Source organism: Medicago truncatula, chromosome 2 (genome assembly GCF_003473485.1).
Source record: "Medicago truncatula cultivar Jemalong A17 chromosome 2, MtrunA17r5.0-ANR, whole genome shotgun sequence".
Classification (NCBI taxonomy): Eukaryota; Viridiplantae; Streptophyta; class Magnoliopsida; order Fabales; family Fabaceae; genus Medicago; species Medicago truncatula.
This window is the reverse complement of record NC_053043.1, coordinates 51,253,854-51,259,862: the sequence shown is the minus strand read 5'-3', so window position 1 is coordinate 51,259,862 and position 6,009 is coordinate 51,253,854.

Sequence of the window (6,009 nt, the reverse complement as noted above, 5' to 3'; positions counted from 1 at the left end):
AATGTTATATCCATCCTTTATACCTTCCTTTCAGAGTCTGACTTGACGTGAATATTCCATTTTATGTTGAATTTTCAGTTAATTGAATTATTTACATTGGATGGATACTATTACTAATAATCAAGGTGCTGAACCCAGCCAATATCGATACTAGTGATTGGAGAGGTCAATTTCCGCCTGAATCACGTCAAAGAATTGTCAACAAAATGTAAGTTTCAGTTTTAATACTTACTGATTTGATATGTAGTTTCGGTATTAATGCATATAAAAAAGGATGAATACCTCTTTTCGTCATGTAATATTAGCGAATTCTGATTTTAGTCCTTTTTAGATTTTGTCCCTCTTTTTTTTACAGAGATTAAACCAGAATTCGCTAATATTACATGGACGAAAAGATATATTTACTCTATAAAAAACAATTAAATGTAATAATTGTTTGATATGATTCCATAGATTGGCAACATTTCATTGAGGTTTTTGGTCTCTTTTTTTGTAACAAAAGAATAAGAGATGTATAATAAGGCTCATGCATGGACTTCTAATATGCATTTGCAAGAGGCTGATTCTACTAATCAAACCTCGACCTCGGAGTCATATCATGTGGAAGAAACTCCATTTCTTATGCCAACACTCACCTTTAGACTTTGAATATGATATTGAAGGAACTGAAATTTAGCACAGATTCAAATAAACACCAGTTTAAGTTGAAGCAAAAACAAATTGATAGGATAAAACCGTAAGTGTACGGTTTACCGAAGTAGTAATAATAGAGTATCGTTCCGACAGGGAGTTATGAATTCAATTAACTTTAAATAATGATTAGATTAGAGTTTGAGATTAAAGTTTGAATTTTTAATCAAAAGGAAAGAATAAAAATAAAAGAAGTGTTGGGATTATTGGTTCATCATAATAACGAATCCTTCAGAAACAAACCCTAAACCTTAAACTTTATATTGAATTTACTTTCTAAAGACAAATTTCTCTTTAGCATATCACATCTCCTTTCGGTCTCAGTGAGTGTGTTCCTCTGGCAACCACGTTTATTCTCATGGTTGATTGCTATTAGAATCCTTGAAGAACAAAACTTTATATGTCTCAAGGTTTGCTAGACTATTCTCATGTTTCACAACCCTTTTCTAATTTCAAGGATACCTGCAAGGAGAGATAGTTCTAGAGATTAGAGATTTATACCTATTCCTTTGCTCGGGATCCTTGAGTTCGATCCCATGATTGCGGACTGTTGATTGCTTCTTGCACCACTTCTGGAGTCTTCAATTTCCTTGCTTTTCCTCTTTGATGTCATTGACCTTAATTTGACTTTGTGTGGGTTTAGGTGGAGGTTAGGTTTGAACAAGGTTTTGTGTGGGAAGGGTTGGTTTAGTGATGGTGTTTGGGTTTAAGTGAGGTTTATGAGTTGAATGATGAAGATTGGTAAAGAATTTTTTTGGTTTTTGAGTTAGGGTTTAATGGTGTAGAATTTGGTGTTTGGATGGATGAAAGTTGGTTTTGATTGGTGGTTAATGTTTGAAATGATGAATGGAGATAAATATAGAGGTTTAAAGGTTGATGTTATGGAGGTTTAGAGAGAGAAGTTGAAGGATGAGGGAAGTTTGTGTTTGAGAATGAAGGAAGAAGAAGAAAGTAAAAAAAATTGGTAAAAGAGGGTCTGGGACCATGGCACGGCTTTTATATTATTGTACAAGATCTTCAAATTCTTTGCACAAGATATTTTGGTATGAGATCTTCATATTTTTGGCATGAATTTTTGCACAATATATTTTTGCATGAGATCTTTATATTTTTGGCATGAATAAGCTTCAATTCTCCTTTCTTTTGCTCAAAGACTCCATCTTTCAAATATTTGTTCCTAAAATAAAATAACTTGCAATTGAAGTAAAATAGTTCTAGAAGGAAATAAAAAAAAACATATTCAATCTAGTTAAAATAATTTTTATTTTTTTTTCCTTTCGCACCGGTTTCCGACCCACTAAAGGTAGGCGACTTTCTTTTGATATGTTTTCCATGTGTTATCTTTTGCATGCTGTTTCAGGGTTGTGGTTTTGGCTCTTATGTCATGTTCTTCTCATTTTCGTATGTTTTATGGAAAATGGATGTTTATTTTCCTAATGTTGCCAAGAAAATTTCTTAAGGAGGAGACTATCTAAGATGTTATTGAGTGAATTTCGAACATGTGCAGATGACTTGAGCGAGTTCTTCTTACATGCCAGTCAGTCATATTCTATCATTTGAGGGTCGTCTAATGACAATAACATATTAAGAACTCATTTTTGTAGAATGGACACAATACTAAGACATCTTTCTATTTCTGGTGAAAAGGGATTGCATGAACTTCGGATGGCTGCCCAAAGGTTTGAAGAGAAGAATTTAAAGGCTGCAACAACAACAAGCCAGGTACATCTCAAATTAGAAGCCTGGTGATTAAAATGGAGATTAGACCCCAGAACACAGCATCTAATCCAGGTTAGCATTTAAAATCCTTGGCATGGTGGATAGTATTCCGAGAGCATCTGACTCTCAGTTGTTTCATGTCTTTCAATATTAGCTATTAGGACTATACTGTGAAACATTGTTTTGAAATATAATTAAAACTTCCAAGTTTTTCTCGTCCTACATGATCATTCTTCCCTATCTACAATCCTAATTGCTTTTAAATTTTTAATATTATGCAGAACACTCGTCAGACAACTTCTAGTGCTGATTTGATTAAATGGATTCCGCCAAATTAGTGAACCACCGATTCATCCATTTATCCCCTTGAAATTTGATGACATGCAAAAAAAGACCCCGTTAGGAATGACCTCAGACAACTTGTAAGGACTAGTTTGACGATAATCAAGGACTAATTTACTAGCAAGTGACACAATCTATGGACTAATATGTTAGTAAATGATGTAATTTAAGGACTAACATGATGGTGAATGATATAACTCAAAGACTAATATGTAATTCAGGAATCAAATTAGATACAAGTCAATAGAAGAATAAAATTGTGATGCTATGAAAAACATGAAGTATATTATTTGAACAACCATTTTTTATATAATTTATGGGACAATCAAGAATATAGAAAGAAATGTATGTCTTGACACAAAAACCAAAGCAATAGAGAGAAAAAACAAGGGCATAATGAGTGTATGAGAGAAAGGGTTGTCCCAAAAGTTGTAAGAAAATGGTTGTACAAATACCATTTCTCTAAAAACATAGTTTTTTTTTTTTTCTTTTCGCTATTAGCAAATTTCAAGAGGATAAATGTTCACTAATAAATTCATGAGCGAATTGGTGATTAGCCTCTTGAGAAATGCTAGAGACACACTCCCTAACACACTCTCTAACACACTCCAATAAAATTTAACCACATCACCCCTTCTTTTAATTATTTTAACCTGACACCGGCACAACAAGTAGCTTAACTTTTCCTTCCAAAAATAAAAGTCGCTTAACGTTAAAAAATTTGTTCGCCGTCTTCCTCCCTGATTTGTTTTCTGCCGATGGTGGTGTTTGGAGACATCAATAAGATCCTCCTTCTTGAAAAATAACGACACCAACAAAACAAGACCCATTTCTGATTTTTTTCAATTTGTGGTCCCTTATGACTTATACACCCCATTTCCTTAAGATCCATGGCGATGGATTCTTCATTACATCATCCCCATTTTGTCATCCATGACTCCAATATACTTGTTCCAGCGCTCACTGTCACCAATTTCCTTTAACATTTATGTTTTTCTTTCATTTTGCATCTTCACAAATTGAGAAGAGGGGTTGTTGTTAGAAATTGAAAATAAAAGTGAATTAGAATGGGAGAAGAAAGGTATGGAAATTGAGAATGAGAACGGAGGAGAAATGGAAGAAAGTGGAACGATAATGATGGCTCACTATCACAACAGTATTTGTCACTCTACAAAATTGTCACAGTAGAAACTAGAAAGACAATGAAAAGAAGGAAAAAAAAACTGCACCATTTTTTTTGTTAAGTTTAGCAACTGGAACAACCTGTAACAGGTAAAAGGAATAAAAAAGGAGAGGTGATGTGGCAAATTTTAATTGGAGTGTGTTAAAAGAGTATGTTAGAGAGTTTGTCCCTGGCATTTCTCTTAGCCTCTTTATCAAAATCAATATTTGAAACTTTAAATTGATCTTTTTTATATTCAGAGTGTCATAATTAGGGGTAGGAGCGACCTAGGCCATTAAATAAGAGTCGACGATTCATTCTAGCCAAAACTTTTTTAAAAAGAAGACTTATGAATTTTATAAAAGAAAAATAGGCTTAATTGCATTTTGACCCCTTACGTTTATTTTAGTTTTTAAGTTGGTACTTCATATTTTAAAAGTTTCAAGTTGGTCCCTTACGTTTTAAAAGTATCAAGTTGGTCCAAAACGTTACTCACGTTGGAATAAGTTAGTCTCTTCCGTCACTTAAATTTAAAGATTCGGGTTGACAATATGGATGGTGGAACTTAACTTATTTAAAAAATCAATTTTAAAACATTTATTTTTTATTTTTTTTGTTTTATTAAACTCAATATCATAGAAGTTGAGTCCTTCTGTTTTTGAGTCCCTGCTCCCTACCCTTCATATCATAATAAAACAAGTTTTGACTTTTGAAATTAAGTTTGTTGTGTAGCGCATCTTATATGAAATCATGGATAAAAAGTGGCCTGACGCTTCCAAAAATCCAACGCTACGTAGTGTTTACTTCACATGAAAAAAACTAGGAGAAAGAAAAACAAGAGGAGAAAGAAACATTATTTAAAATTTCTTTTTTATTTCATTCAATAAATAAATTTAGGCTTAAACATCTTCTTGGTCATTTATCTCTACTGTTAGGTTCATACTGGTCTCCTAACATAAAAAAAGATGCACATTGGTCCCTTAATTTGATTAAATGGTAGCAAGGTAATCATTTTCATCCATTTTATCTATCAAAGTTAACATTTGTGATACATGCCATTGATGTAGGTACTCAATCACAATGTCATGTATCATAATAAATATTGATTTTGACTAACAAAATGAATGAAAATATTACATTTCTCATTAAAAAAAAAGTGTTTGGTCCATTGAAAATACGAAGTTTGTGATACTACTAACATGAACATCATGTTTCAACTCAAGGGATTTTTATCATCTAAACCATCATTACTAATCATGCAAGCTCCAAACATCTATGCATTTGTCTTTTGGGGTAGTAAGGGAAAATAAAACATAAATTGGTTTGCAATTTTCTTCTTCCCGTGCAAACAATAAACTATACATGTAATTTCTCTTTGTCAAGTAGTTTAGTGACTAAAATTCACTTTTTAAAAGGAGATAAGTTAGATATCCGAAATTTAAATCCCAATCCTGCCTATAATAATACATAATTCGCGAAAACCTATACACATAATTCTTATTTGGGGTGTTTATGATCTTTTTCGACGAAAGAGTTATATATATATACTTAGTCTCTTATAAAATCACAATCACAACTATAGTTTTATATAATTCTTATTTTGGATTTGAATACTCCTTATTATACCGAAATAAATTGAAGTGGAGGAGTAGTGATATCTTCTTCCAATGGACAAAACTTAATTACAGTGCCTTACGTGCTGGTCATCCGACCCTCCAATAAGATTTTGACATGTGGACCTTTTATTTCATTAAAAAAAAAATCAAATTATAGTTTTGTTAAAAGGCTAAAATATGGTTTTAATCCCTGCAAATATGTCTCGTTTTAGTTTTAGTCTCTGTAAAAAAAAAAAAATTGTTTTTGGTCCTTGTAAAATTTTTTGTTTTTTAAAATAGTCTCTGATCCCATTTTTGTGATGATTTGCATACGTGGCACATGATGACCGAACTCATTTCGTAGTTTTTGATCCTTGGAAAAAAAAAAATTACAGGGAGTAAAACCAAAACGAGACATATTTGCAGGACTACAACCATATTTTAGTCCGGTTAAAATGATATTAATGCATGTGAAAGTTTAATTAACCACACCATTCATAC